General features: G+C 42.8%; 1 protein-coding gene across 2 annotated transcripts in view; it reads left to right on the forward strand.

The window, feature by feature from the left end:
* The window catches only part of tmtopsb (teleost multiple tissue opsin b), an 88,030-nt gene that overhangs the window by 46,041 nt on the left and 25,723 nt on the right, over window positions 1-16,266 (forward strand). The window lies entirely within an intron of this gene.

Consider the following 16,266-nt stretch of genomic DNA (forward strand, 5'->3'; position numbering starts at 1 on the left):
AGAACACTGGCAGGACTATCAAAGAGAGCATGCGTGAAAAGTCAGGCTTGCGTATCGCTGTTGTCGGAAGAAAACGTCCTTTTTTGACGTTTTTCAGTTTTTTACACAATTTGAAAATAACTTTTTCCTTTAACATTGTGATTAAATTTCATCATGAATGGAGCAAAGGAAATTGCCCAAAATGACTTGGAAAAAAGTCTAGTTCCATTGACTTGCATTAGAAGTAAAGAAGGTTTTTTACTTCTCCTGTAAAGTTTCCAATTTGGGGATACAAGGTTTTCTTCCAACAGCTGCGATATTTTGTATGTAACGACATTTACATTCACAGCATTTAGCAGACGCTCTTATCCAGAGTGACTTATAAGAAGTGCTTTGTCTCTCTAGAGAAAGTATCTTTGATAGTTACCAACAGGTTAGAGAGAAAGACGGTCCTGAGCTCAGATACTGCTAGAAACAAAAGTCTCTTTTAGATACAGAGAGAAAAGGAACAGAGTTGAGCACCGAACTCTGTGCCATGCAATACAATACAATAAACTACACTACACAGTGCATTCAACAATAACGTAAATACACAGTGCAATACAATAAAATGATATACAAGTGGAGCACAGTATATTGCAAACATACTTATTTCAATGCTCATTTAAGTGCTGTGTAAAGAGATGAGTCCAGTCTGCGTTTGAAGCAAAAACTGCTTTATTCTTCATTTTATTCTTCACTTTTTGAGTGGAAAAACATTGCACTGTCTGCTCACATTATATGACCCTATAGGTGAACTCTGGCCAGTAATGTCATTAACTCAATATACGCCACTTTGACAATGTTGATGAAAAATCAACAGCGGGAATTTTTGCAGACAATTTTTTATCAATTATGTTGAATAATTGTTTTAACAGGTATGCAAATGAATGCAACAACAGCACTGAGAGATCACACTATTAAAGGAGAAGATTAATTGGTAGAAATAGCCACTTTTTTGCTTGTGGTTAAAAGACACACAAAGTATGAAAATCATCAGATGTGCATGGAAAACAGCTGATTCACCCGTGATGGGATTAAGATCGGGAGTGTAGTCATATCTCCTTTCCTGTGTTATTTCTTATCTAATTTTTAAGTCCTTCATGATTCTGCAGTTTGACGTTTCTACATTTTCCTGCATAATATGTCAGAGTAGCCTATAATGATCAGTAATTACAGCATAAAAGTGTAGTGGCAGAGCAGATGGTTTAATTATTTGCTGTAAATGAGACATGGGGTCCGGAGGGCTTTTTCATCTGTCTGGACAGTCAGCTTCCCCTTGCCTGCCTAAGGACCCTGAGGCATGTGCAGCCGGAAACTTGATTAACTCGTTCTGTTGTAATGTTTGCTCTCTGAGCTTGATTAATGTCTGATGGTGGATGGTAGAGGCAAATGAGTCTGCTTAAAGAGATGAGCAGAGAGAGGAAGAGAAGGGGAAAGAAGAAGAGGAATAAAGAGACGTGCTCCTGGGAACTATTTAAGCAGCTGTGCTCAAAACAGCTCTGCCCCCATGTCAGAGAGAAGCTTTAATGACCCACTGCTGAGAAGTTGTTTTGTTCAGGGGAAGACAGATCAGGTTTTGTCTCAAATCAATCCATGTATCACCAGGGTCTGTTTGACTTGAGTAGGTTGCATCTAAGTGGAAATATATGCTCTATACAGCCTGATCATAACCCAACAAAATTCTGTCCGAACCCGACCGTGACCCAACAAAGTTCAGTCTGAACCCGACCATAACCCAGCAGAGTTCAGTCTGAACCCGACCGTGACCCAGCAGAGTTCAGTCTGAACCCGACCGTGACCCAACAAAATTCAGTCTGAACCCGAACGTAACCCAGCAGAGTTCAGTCTGAACCCAGTCTGAACCCGATCATAACCCAACAAAATTCAGTCTGAACACAACCGTGACCCAGCAGAGTTCAGTCTGAACCCAGTCTGAACCTGATCATAACCCAACAAAATTCAGTCCGAACCCGAACGTAACACAGCAGAGTTCAGTCTGAACCCGACCATAACCCAGCAGAGTTCAGTCTGAACCCGACCGTGACCCAGCAGAGTTCAGTCTGAACCCAGTCTGAACCTGATCATAACCCAACAAAATTCAGTCCGAACCCGAACGTAACCCAGCAGAGTTCAGTCTGAACCCAGTCTGAACCCGATCATAACCCAAAAAAATTCAGTCCGAACCCGAACGTAACCCAGCAGAGTTCAGTCTGAGCCCAGTCTGAACCTGATCATAATCCAACAAAATTCAGTCCGAACCCGAACGTAACCCAGCAGAGTTCAGTCTGAACCCGACCGTGACCCAACAAAATTCAGTCTGAACCCGACCGTAACCCAGCAGAGTTCAGTCTGAACCTAGTCTGAACTCGATCATAACCCAAAAAAATTCAGTCTGAACCCGACCGTAACCCAGCAGAGTTCAGTCTGAACCCAGTCTGAACTCGATCATAACCCAAAAAAATTCAGTCTGAACCCGACCGTAACCCAGCAGAGTTCAGTCTGAACCTAGTCTGAACTCGATCATAACCCAAAAAAATTCAGTCTGAACCCGACCGTAACCCAGCAGAGTTCAGTCTGAACCCAGTCTGAACTCGATCATAACCCAAAAAAATTCAGTCTGAACCCGACCGTAACCCAGCAGAGTTCAGTCCGAACCCGACCGTAACCCAGCAGAGTTCAGTCTGAACCCAGTCTGAACTCGATCATAACCCAACAAAATTCAGTCTGAACCCGACCGTGACCCAGCAGAGTTCAGTCTGAACCCGATCATAACCCAACAAAATTCAGTCTGAACCCGACCGTAACCCAGCAGAGTTCAGTCCGAACCCGACCGTAACCCAGCAGAGTTCAGTCTGAACCCAGTCTGAACCCGATCATAACCCAAAAAAATTCAGTCTGAACCCGACCGTAACCCAGCAGAGTTCAGTCTGAACCCAGTCTGAACCTGATCATAACCCAACAAAATTCAGTCCGAACCCGAACGTAACCCAGCAGAGTTCAGTCTGAACCCAGTCTGAACCCGATCATAACCCAACAAAATTCAGTCCGAACCCGACCGTGACCCAGCAGAGTTCAGTCTGAACCCGATCATAACCCAACAAAATTCAGTCTGAACCCGACCGTAACCCAGCAGAGTTCAGTCCGAACCCGACCGTAACCCAGCAGAGTTCAGTCTGAACCCAGTCTGAACCTGATCATAACCCAACAAAATTCAGTCCGAACCCGAACGTAACCCAGCAGAGTTCAGTCTGAACCCGACCATAACCCAGCAGAGTTCAGTCTGAACCCAGTCTGAACCTGATCATAACCCAAAAAAATTCAGTCTGAACCCGACCGTAACCCAGCAGAGTTCAGTCTGAACCCAGTCTGAACCTGATCATAACCCAACAAAATTCAGTCCGAACCCGAACGTAACCCAGCAGAGTTCAGTCTGAACCCAGTCTGAACCCGATCATAACCCAAAAAAATTCAGTCTGAACCCGACCGTAACCCAGCAGAGTTCAGTCTGAACCCGACCATAACCCAGCAGAGTTCAGTCTGAACCCAGTCTGAACCTGATCATAACCCAAAAAAATTCAGTCTGAACCCGACCGTAACCCAGCAGAGTTCAGTCTGAACCCAGTCTGAACCCGATCATAACCCAAAAAAATTCAGTCTGAACCCGACCGTAACCCAGCAGAGTTCAGTCTGAACCCAGTCTGAACCTGATCATAACCCAACAAAATTCAGTCCGAACCCGAACGTAACCCAGCAGAGTTCAGTCTGAACCCAGTCTGAACCCGATCATAACCCAAAAAAATTCAGTCTGAACCCGACCGTAACCCAGCAGAGTTCAGTCTGAACCCGATCATAACCCAACAAAATTCAGTCCGAACCCGAACGTAACCCAGCAGAGTTCAGTCTGAACCCGACCGTGACCCAACAAAATTCAGTCTGAACCCGACCGTAACCCAGCAGAGTTCAGTCTGAACCTAGTCTGAACTCGATCATAACCCAAAAAAATTCAGTCTGAACCCGACCGTAACCCAGCAGAGTTCAGTCTGAACCCAGTCTGAACTCGATCATAACCCAAAAAAATTCAGTCTGAACCCGACCGTAACCCAGCAGAGTTCAGTCTGAACCTAGTCTGAACTCGATCATAACCCAAAAAAATTCAGTCTGAACCCGACCGTAACCCAGCAGAGTTCAGTCTGAACCCAGTCTGAACTCGATCATAACCCAAAAAAATTCAGTCTGAACCCGACCGTAACCCAGCAGAGTTCAGTCTGAACCCAGTCTGAACCTGATCATAACCCAAAAAAATTCAGTCTGAACCCGACCGTAACCCAGCAGAGTTCAGTCTGAACCCAGTCTGAACCTGATCATAACCCAACAAAATTCAGTCCGAACCCGAACGTAACCCAGCAGAGTTCAGTCTGAACCCAGTCTGAACCCGATCATAACCCAAAAAAATTCAGTCTGAACCCGACCGTAACCCAGCAGAGTTCAGTCTGAACCCGACCATAACCCAGCAGAGTTCAGTCTGAACCCAGTCTGAACCTGATCATAACCCAAAAAAATTCAGTCTGAACCCGACCGTAACCCAGCAGAGTTCAGTCTGAACCCAGTCTGAACCTGATCATAACCCAACAAAATTCAGTCCGAACCCGAACGTAACCCAGCAGAGTTCAGTCTGAACCCAGTCTGAACCCGATCATAACCCAAAAAAATTCAGTCTGAACCCGACCGTAACCCAGCAGAGTTCAGTCTGAACCCGATCATAACCCAACAAAATTCAGTCCGAACCCGAACGTAACCCAGCAGAGTTCAGTCTGAACCCAGTCTGAACTCGATCATAACCCAAAAAAATTCAGTCTGAACCCGACCGTAACCCAGCAGAGTTCAGTCTGAACCTAGTCTGAACTCGATCATAACCCAAAAAAATTCAGTCTGAACCCGACCGTAACCCAGCAGAGTTCAGTCTGAACCCAGTCTGAACTCGATCATAACCCAAAAAAATTCAGTCCGAACCCGACCGTAACCCAGCAGAGTTCAGTCTGAACCTAGTCTGAACTCGATCATAACCCAAAAAAATTCAGTCTGAACCCGACCGTAACCCAGCAGAGTTCAGTCTGAACCCAGTCTGAACTCGATCATAACCCAAAAAAATTCAGTCTGAACCCGACCGTAACCCAGCAGAGTTCAGTCCGAACCCGACCGTAACCCAGCAGAGTTCAGTCTGAACCCAGTCTGAACTCGATCATAACCCAACAAAATTCAGTCTGAACCCGACCGTGACCCAGCAGAGTTCAGTCTGAACCCGATCATAACCCAACAAAATTCAGTCTGAACCCGACCGTAACCCAGCAGAGTTCAGTCCGAACCCGACCGTAACCCAGCAGAGTTCAGTCTGAACCCAGTCTGAACCCGATCATAACCCAAAAAAATTCAGTCTGAACCCGACCGTAACCCAGCAGAGTTCAGTCTGAACCCAGTCTGAACCTGATCATAACCCAACAAAATTCAGTCCGAACCCGAACGTAACCCAGCAGAGTTCAGTCTGAACCCAGTCTGAACCCGATCATAACCCAACAAAATTCAGTCCGAACCCGACCGTGACCCAGCAGAGTTCAGTCTGAACCCGATCATAACCCAACAAAATTCAGTCTGAACCCGACCGTAACCCAGCAGAGTTCAGTCCGAACCCGACCGTAACCCAGCAGAGTTCAGTCTGAACCCAGTCTGAACCTGATCATAACCCAACAAAATTCAGTCCGAACCCGAACGTAACCCAGCAGAGTTCAGTCTGAACCCGACCATAACCCAGCAGAGTTCAGTCTGAACCCAGTCTGAACCTGATCATAACCCAAAAAAATTCAGTCTGAACCCGACCGTAACCCAGCAGAGTTCAGTCTGAACCCAGTCTGAACCCGATCATAACCCAAAAAAATTCAGTCTGAACCCGACCGTAACCCAGCAGAGTTCAGTCCGAACCCGACCGTAACCCAGCAGAGTTCAGTCTGAACCCAGTCTGAACCCGATCATAACCCAAAAAAATTCAGTCTGAACCCGACCGTAACCCAGCAGAGTTCAGTCTGAACCCAGTCTGAACCTGATCATAACCCAACAAAATTCAGTCCGAACCCGAACGTAACCCAGCAGAGTTCAGTCTGAACCCAGTCTGAACCCGATCATAACCCAAAAAAATTCAGTCTGAACCCGACCGTAACCCAGCAGAGTTCAGTCTGAACCCGACCATAACCCAGCAGAGTTCAGTCTGAACCCAGTCTGAACCTGATCATAACCCAAAAAAATTCAGTCTGAACCCGACCGTAACCCAGCAGAGTTCAGTCTGAACCCAGTCTGAACCCGATCATAACCCAAAAAAATTCAGTCTGAACCCGACCGTAACCCAGCAGAGTTCAGTCTGAACCCAGTCTGAACCCGATCATAACCCAAAAAAATTCAGTCCGAACCCGACCGTAACCCAGCAGAGTTCAGTCTGAACCCAGTCTGAACCTGATCATAACCCAACAAAATTCAGTCCGAACCCGAACGTAACCCAGCAGAGTTCAGTCTGAACCCAGTCTGAACCCGATCATAACCCAAAAAAATTCAGTCTGAACCCGAACGTAACCCAGCAGAGTTCAGTCTGAACCCAGTCTGAACCCGACCGTGACCCAACAAAGTTCAGTCTAAATCTTAACTGTGGCCCAACTAAAGTTTTGAATTGAATGAATAGCCTTTATAGTAAAAATGATGCCTTAATGTACACATCAAGCGTGATCTTCAAACAACATCTAAAGCTTTTACTTCACATTGTCTAATGTGTAGTGCTCATGTTGACCCCTCTTCTTACAACATGAGATCAGGATTATTTAAGGTAATTATGATGGGGACAAAGAGTGGAGTGAAAAACTAAACCTGGTTAAATGGAGGCCAGATCCATTACAGGTGGGAATGTGAACTTTGAATCCGACTGGAGTCCAAGAAAAAGCTGAAGAATGGCTTCTGACAGTCAGATCCTGTTGGCTTCGGACAAATATTTCAAGCTTTAGCACTAATAGCTCAGGGTGAGGTGTGAGGAATGCAGCTGGTACGTGTCTCTGGAGCATTATAATCTAAACATAAGTGTCCTCCTCCTACCATCAAGCCCAGGACCAGTGATTGCAGGATTACAGGACTCACTCTTTACTTATTCTGCAGCTGTAGAGTGGACTGTTGGTGACAAATATTCTTATTATTTATTAAATATTCAGCGTTTTTGGAGCAGAATGTCAAGAGTATCAGATCTTGCACTATTAAAGCTCAGTAGTTTTTTCTGGAGTATTGTTCTGATTATGTCTGTGTGTGTTTGTCATTTATTTTGTTCTGCATTCCCTTGTGTATATGCAGGTTGTTGCAGAATGGTCAATAGCCCTTTTAAACAATACAAACGTTTGTGTTATGTATTCCTCCAATACTTAGCCCGGTACTAATACTATCTGTCTGTAAGGAAAGTGCAAACTCTGAAAAGTGCATTTTATTAATATGGAAAGGGAAGGAAATTATAACACTTAATACAGTGCACACATTATCAGGCAGGGAACAAATTTGAACAGTGCGAGCTACTTTACATTCACTGGCCACTTTATTAGAAACCCCTTGTAATTCCACCCTGCCTTGAAGAACCCCTTTTTTAAGAGTGTAGAAGGTGGCTGACAGCAAATGAAGTTATGAAATTTGGGAGGAGGACCATGCCTGAAGCTCCTCCTTTCAATCTAACGTCCTGTAAATCTTACATTATACCTCCCATGACTGTTTTCTCAGCCCTCCACCACCCCGTTTCTCAAGGCTTTCTCACTCAGTCCTACCTCTGTTCATAAATAGGGGGGCTGGCCTTCTAGCTCAAGCAGAAGACACCAAGGACTCCAGCTTAAGTTCAGTCATAAATTGAAGGCATGGTCCAAACTCATGAACAGGCAGCATGACAGGCTACGGCATGCAATTATAACCATACAATAGGATCTAAAAGGCTGAGACTGCATTAAAAATCTGGATTGTTTTTCATTTAAGCCTGTAGTTAGGCATTGAATAAATGTAGGGTTTTGAAATATTTAGAACAAAGGAAAGTTGTTACATTATTAAAATAAAATGGAGGGTATTTATTTAAGGCTCTGCACTGTTTCTGGTTCACTATTCCAGTTTAAGCCAATTTGTGGCATTGGCCTTGTTATAAAAGATCAGTTATTTCTGTACTTTTTATACAGTAGTATTGTAGTGTTTCACTCAACTTGTTAAGCTAAAAATGTTACTTGTAATGAAAAAATGGTATAAAATAAGAAAATAATGCAAAGTAGAAGTATTTTCACTACACTGTAGACGATAGCTTGTCAGTTCAGTATAAAAATACTTCATTCAATGGAATTGAATTCAGATCCATCACCCAACTGTGCTTGCACATAAGGGAATTAGACCTCTGCATTTAACCCATCCATGCAGTGAAACACCCACATACATGTGCACTAGTGAACACACACACTAGGGGGCAGTGGGCACACTTGCCCAGAGTGTTGGGCAGCCCTATCCACAGCACCCGGGGTCAAATTGGGGGTTAGGTGCCTTGCTCAAGGGCACCTCAGTCATGTACCGTACCACAGTGGATTGAACTACCGACTGTCCGGTCACAGGGCTGGTTCCCTAACCTCCAGATCATGACTGCCCGGAGTTAGGTGTGTAGTCATAATTAATTTATCTGATTTTAATCAACTCAAATAAACACTTTGAATGAAACAATGCAAAGCAAAATAAATAGGTTATTAATTCAAACCTCAAAACACCAATGCCCTATTCCACTTTTACAGTATTGTGGTCTTTTGGACTTTACTTATAGTGGTCTAAAATGGCCAGTGAGTGGAAATACAAGGTAAGTGTTTGGACTAAAACAACTCGCTTTTTCTTAGTGCTATTGAGATTCAAATAGACCAATATGTCCTGTATTTGTTCATTAAATATGTGAGACCAGCCATGGTCCCGTTTAATCATGCACTGTCCAGTAGTGCGATTGTCAGTGCTGATTAAAGTGATTACAGGTCTTTGTGCTCTGTACTCTGCAGATTCTGATGCATAATGAGGTCTTCGTTCCCATTGACTTGTGGGTCCACTACAACTTTCCCCTTGGGGACAGGGTGTGTTTATTAAGAATCTGCACTGCCTAGTGCTGCACCTACTCTGTCAATTTAGTGTAAATTAGGAAATTAATTAGTGTAATGTGGATTACAGGGTGCTATAAAACACAGATCAAATTATCCATGTCCTTTGTTGCCCTTCTGGATGTCCAGTTTTCTTCTCTTCATTAACAGTAAATATCATTTGTCATTATCACAGAACAGTTGATGGTTCCAACTGCTCTATGACTGTAGTCCTCTTGTTGATGCTCTGGTTTGTATAGCTCATGGTTTTTTATTACAGTGGAGGCTCTCGAGGAGAACTGTCGCTTTCCACTTTGCTATTGCTTTTATTAGTTTGTTGCTCATTGATTTATTCATTGATCTGCTGCGAACACTGTCCTGCATAGTCTGCTGAAAGTAGATGTAAATCATTTAGTAAATTAGGACATTTTAATATGCAAATTGGCTTGTCTACTCTCAAAGCCATGAGATGTCGGAACTCTGTTCTCCACACTTTGATCCGAGCTTCTTCTTTGCTTACTCCAAAAAAGAAAGCATAAAAAGACTTCGAAAGCTGAATAAAGTCTACCACACACCGCATGAAAAGCTCTGCACCACGCCAGCAGAGGGTGTCCAGCATATATAGTAAGCATTGCAAAATGCACCAATTAACATCAAGGGGGTTGGGGAGTGGGTTTTTTCAGGTAGCATAGTGAATAACACTTGCCCAACAAATGGAAAATCAGGGTTCAGTTCCCCATTCAGGCAGGAATGCAGCTGCTATACCAACAACTGTGATTGGGCCAGACTCCTATCATTACATTCACTTGCTGTTGTAAATCATATCTGCTAAATATTTAGGCATGTAAAAGGGTATCTGGTAAATATGTAGATAGAAATGTACTGATTGTTACTTTGAGTCATGGCTTGTTATCTTATTGCATCATACCATCCCACTCCTGTTATATACACACAGCCATGTATCCCATCTGCTTCAGATGAAACCTACCTGGCAACTGCAGGTACACCTGCCTGTTGTCCTGCATTCTGACTTTCAGCGCAGCTGCAGTTGTGCCACTGGTGGCTGTTCTGCGCTAACAGCTTCTGACAACCTCAGGAGCTGCCACGTCATTTACCGTCTCCACTCAGCTTCCAGAAGTCTCTACACTCCCGGCTAGATATGCAGTCACAACACTTAGGTGGCATCTGCACATACACAGGTTTACATAAAGCTTCTTTAAAGAAGCAGCGAACTGCAAAATTAGTCGATTGCTATATATTTTAGCGGGAACTGACGCTAGTCTTCATTTTAGCTCACTTTATCTTTTACAAGAAATGGTAAAATCAGTTGATCACTTTGAAACATTCATTTTTAGCTCCGAGTTATTACTGTATCTTTCCTATACTTTTTAAAAGAGATTGCTTATTTAATTACGTAGTTATTTGATCAATTACATTTACATTTGATATAGATTCTAAGTGAATGGTTTTAATGACCTGGCAAACATGCAAAGTATGTTTTTTCTTCCCACAAGGAAGAATGGAGGTACAATGTATTCAAGTCATAATAAAATGTCTCCTCTGCTAAACACAAAAACACATGATCGAAGGTTTAGAATCCACACTTCTGATAGAATATCTCAGCATCTTTCAAAGAAACTGTGAAAGAGAAATAATAAATATTAATGCTTTTGTCATTGACAGCAATAACATCAATAATAACTAGTTGTCCGGGAAAAGCGGAAGATAATGGATGGATAACTAGTTGTACTCTTGAACTGTTGGGATGCAAACACAGGGAAAAACTAAAATACATAAATAAATAAATAAATAAATAGTGGTGCACTCACATTCTAACATGTTGATCTTTTTCGAATTGACTGAGTAATGTATGCATTCCCTTATTTTTGTGTATTGTCATATATGTAAGGGCCCAGCCGGCTGCCAGCAGAGGGTGACGGCAGCGAGGTGCCATAAGTTTAGGGAACTCCAATTCCCAGAAGCCCTTGGGCTGTTTAGGCCCAACCTGTCACACCTGTGCTACTGTGCTACTAAAGGCTGTGGCAAACAGCAGCCCTTTGTCACACCTTTGTAGAGGGGTGACCGGTATGGTACATAGCCCAGGTGGGTATTTAAACAAAGCAAAGAAAAGGAAAAAGAAAAGGGAGCTGGAAAAAACAAAAGAGAGAAATTGTCCCAAAACTACTTAGAAACCAAAAGAAGGCTTGAGCAACAAACGGCTCCAAGCCATACTAATGGTGTTGGATTCACTAAGAGCAAACAGGTGAAACAAAGTCTGCCATCCTCTCATAATCACAGAGCAATTTTCTCCCCACTTTTCTAGTTAAGCTTTTGTTTGAGACGCTGCTTTCAGCATCCCCTTTGTTTGCCTTTTCCCCCACCTTTTTAAATTCCCCATTCCTTGAGGTGTTTTTACCTGGGGGCGCAACAGTAACTCCTCAGACTGCCAATCGGTACATCAGCGGTTTGAGCCTAGCTCTGGGCCACTTCAATTCCAACATGCACAATCATCAAATTCACACTCTATTGCCTCAGTAAATTGATTTAAGACACTTTCTCACAGATTTTCCCCTCTGCACTTGGATCCTGCCGTCCCGTAACAATGTATCATTGTCTCAGCTTATCTCTCCTCGTCAGTTTCATGATTCATGACAGATAATTGATTCAAAAAGATGTAATTTTTGTTTTTAAATACAATTTCCAGCATCAATGCCCTATAACATTTTAAGGCTACTACAGTGGTGTGAAAAAGTGTTTGCCCCTTCCTGATTTCTTATTCTTTTGCATGTTTGTCACACTTAAAAGTTTCACATCACCAAACAGATTTAAATATTAGACAAAGAGAACACAAGTAAACACAAAATGTGGTTTGTGAATGAAGGTCTGTGTTATTAAGGGAAAAAGAAATCCAAACTTACAGGGCCCTGGGTGCTTTTATCACATCTTTGGAAAGCTGAATTCAATCTCCCTAGCCACACCCAGGCCTGATTACTGACACACCTGTTCTCAATCAAGAAGTCAATTAAATAGGACCTGCCTGACAAAGTGAAGTAGACCAAAAGATCCTCGAAAGCTAGACATCATGCAGTTATCCAAAGAAATACAGGAAGAAATGAGAAACAAAGTAATTGGGGCGGTCCAACCAGCTAATAGATTTAGGGGGCAATCACTTTTTCACACAGGGCCCTCTAGGTTTGGTTTTCTTTTTCTCTTAATAATAAAGACTTCCATTGCATCAAAACTGCATTTTGTTTTCTTGTGTTATCTTTTATATTTAAATTTGTTTGGTGATCTGAAACATTTAAATGTGACAAACATGCAAAAGAGTAAGAAATCAGGAAGGGGGCAAACACTTATTCACACCACTGTATAACAATCATCAAATAACTAAGTTTATTCTTTAGAAGCACTGCTATTAAACAAGGGCTGACGAGGGGTGGGCCACTGTTTTTAAATGAGTCGAGACAATGCAAACTACGTAGGCTATGTTATTGATTACCTGTAAAGTCCTAAATTATCTTTAAAATATATATAAATATAGCAACATTGTGCTCTTCAGTGTGACTCAAAGCTGTTGCATGCAGCATGTTAGGAGAGGTGGCCCAACATCTGGGAGGTTCTGGGTTCAAATCCCAGGGTTTGGTATTCCTGGTAGTGCCCTTTGGGCATTGCGTTCACGGACACAGATGGTGTTTCTTTGCTGGTGATGCTGTGCTGCTCCCACACTGGACATAGTTTGGCAGCATATTGGCAACATGACCAGCCCTACATTTTATAAATGAATTATTATAAAATCATTATTTGCATAGCATAATGCTGGTTAATACAACCCCAATTCCAATGAAGTTGGGATGTTGTGTAAAACAAATAAAAACAGAATACAATGATCTGCAAATCATTTTCAACCTATATTCAATTGAATACACTACAAAGATATTTAATGTTCAAACGGATAAACTTTATTGTTTTTTGCAAATATTCACTCATTTTGAATTTGATGCCTGCAACATGTTCCAAAGAAGTTGGGACAGAGGCGTGTTTACCGCTGTGTTACATCACCTTTCCTTTTAACAACACTCAACAAGCGTTTGGGAACTGAGGACACTAATTGGTGAAACTTTGTAGGTGGAATTCTTTCCCATTCTTGCTTGATGTACAACTTCAGTTGTTCAGCAGTCCGGGGTCTCTGTTGTCGTATTTTGCTCTTCATAATGGGCCACACATGTTCAATAGGAGACGGGTCTGGACTGCAGGCAGTCCAGTCTAGCACCCGCACTCTTTTACTACGAAGCCACGCTGTTGTAACACCTGCAGAATGTGGCTTGGCATTGTCTTGCTGAAATAAGCAGGACGTCCCTGAAAAAGACGCTGCTTGGATGGCAGCACATGTTGCTCCAAAACCTGCATGTACCTTTCAGCATTAATGGGGCCTTCACAGATGTGCAGGTTACCCACGCCATGGGCACTAACACACCCCCACACCATCAGAGATGCTGGCTTTTGAACTTTGTGCTGATAACAATCCGGACAGTCCTTTTAATAAAATAAATAATAAAATTAGACTTCATATACATGAAAATTGAAACTTAACCATCACATTATGAGATATTGATATAGTTGTGGGCTGGAGGTTAGGGAACTGCCCCTGTAACTGGAAGGTTGCCAGTTCGATCCGCAGTGCCGACAGTCCATGACTGAGGTGTCCTTGAGCAAGGACAACTGCTCCTAACCCCCAACTGCTCCCCGGGCGCGGTGGATAGGGCTGCCCACCGCTCCGGGCAAGTGTGCTCACTGCCCCCTAGTGTGTGTGTGTATTCAGTAGTGTGTATGTGGTGTTTCACTTCACGTATGGGTTAAATGCAGAGGTGGAATTTCCCGTTTGTGGGATTAAAAAAGTATCACTTAACTTATATTGATGTAGATATGTGTATTATCCCAGTTAAATAAAAAATGAAAACACCAATTAAGAACATGTGCTTAAGAGTTCAGATAGTGTTACACTTCATATAGCGAGGTGTCAAATTCACATCCTCCTCGGTTCCACTGAGCTCTGCGAGCGGCTTTCACTGTCACCATGAAGTTTCCTCCTGCCACTCAAAAGTGAGTGATTTCAGAGCAGTGAATGCGCTGCGTGGTATGAAGTGGCTGTGTCCTTTGCCCAGCTCAAATGGAAGTTATGAACCCTCACCCTTAATTGAAAGTGCTGCCACAGCTGTGCCACCTCCAGCAGCATCTGGTGATGTTCATTTCAAGGACTACACATCCCAGGGCTGTTTCATGCCTCTCCGGCTGTGTGATTCACTGCGTGCACCCCCACTTTGTGTCGTCCTGTGTCTCAGGGTACTTTTTTAGACTTGACTCAAGCAAGGGGAAATATACCAAGTGTGGTTCAAATCAACAGAGTGCCAATGAATGCCACGTCCATCAATCAATACTGGGATGAGTTTCAAATACTTAAATAACAGTTCTAGTATTACAATGTCAGAACAAGAACCTGCAAGCATGTTAAATAACGCATGTGGTCTTGGAGCATTAATCATACCTGAGCTGGAAACAAAGATTAGAATCACAATCATTTTATTTCACCAATTACATCATACCTACAAGGTACACCAATCAGGCATAACATTCTGACCACCTCCTTGTTTCTACGCTCACTGTCCACTTTATCAGCTCCACTTACTGTATAGCTGCACTTTGTAGTTCTACAGTTACAGACTGTAGTCCATCTGTTTCTCTGATACTTTGTTAGCCCCCTTTTACCCTGTTCTTCAGTGGTCAGGACCCCCATGGACCCTCATTATTCTCAGCACTGCAGTAACACTGACGTGGTGGTGTGTTAGTGTGTGTTGTGCTGGTCTGAGTGGATCAGACACAGCAGTGCTGCTACACACTAGTTTGAATTGAAGTCTATATAGTTGCTCAAAAATAAGCCTTACCATGTAATAAACCCAGAATTTCTAGGGGTTAAAAGATTGAATCTTTTTTTACAGTTTACATCCATATGCAAAGGACAGTGTTACACGCTTGAAGTTACACCATGAAGTTTTGTTCATTTTTCTAGGTTGCAGTAAGTCATACGGTGTCCTAAACCACATCAAGAATCTCTAACCTTTAACAAAGAGCTGGCTGTGGTTTAAGCAGGTCGAGACAAGGATGTATTTATGGAAAACCTTTGGGTGACTATTGACTTTTAGTGTATATATGTATTGTTGGTCCCACGGGTCCAACGCTAAACTAAGGAAGGAAAATTTGGACAACAAACAAGTTTTGGCTGGTTGACTACAATTGAGATAAACAGAAAATGATGTATGTTCAGTTTTTCGCTGAACCATTCCTTTAACTAAGGGAAAATAAGGCAGCTGAGAACTGAACCCTCAAAAATGTTAGCAGAATCCAGATGTGATTTCATATTGATTATTATCACCTCACTGAAACTTTTCTGTCCGATTTTCTAAACTTTTAAAGTGCAAGATGTTCGCTGCTGTTAATGAGGGCCGTAGCTTTGAGCAAGAAACAATTAACATGTCTGCTTGTGCTGGCTTTAATGTTCCTGCACCTTCTCCACAGCTCTGTTAGCAATATAGACACGCTCAGAGGCATTCAGCTAACAAACCCACTCAGGCAAACCAGATGCAGTGTTTGATTTTCTGCGTATTCTCGCCCGTTGCCTCTTTGTGTGTGTGTGTGCAAAGGTTATTGTACATGAGTAATTGCTTCTATTTTTCCCATCTATAGAAGAGGGCTGGTGTATATGTGTGTGCTGGTTAGCTGGTGTTGGCTAGGTCAAACAAAGGTTTCTTTGTGGGTTCTGTCAGGCCTTGTCCACATGTATATTTATAATATGGTCTCCACCTCCAAACTTGGACTCTAATTTTTCATGCAGTCAATGTATATTTTTGAACACTGACAACTTCTGCATGCACATTTCTGTTTTGCTGTATTCAGCATGCTGAGACATTCGGTAGTTCAGAATACCATGATAGTAAGTGGATGCCATCACTGGAATTTAGTCAAACGAGTTGCAGTTTCATCAGAGATTTTATGGACAGCAGCTCTGCTGTCACACAAGCTCAAACTGCGCTCTCACACTCTG

Source organism: Pygocentrus nattereri, chromosome 24 (assembly GCF_015220715.1).
Source record: "Pygocentrus nattereri isolate fPygNat1 chromosome 24, fPygNat1.pri, whole genome shotgun sequence".
Classification (NCBI taxonomy): Eukaryota; Metazoa; Chordata; class Actinopteri; order Characiformes; family Serrasalmidae; genus Pygocentrus; species Pygocentrus nattereri.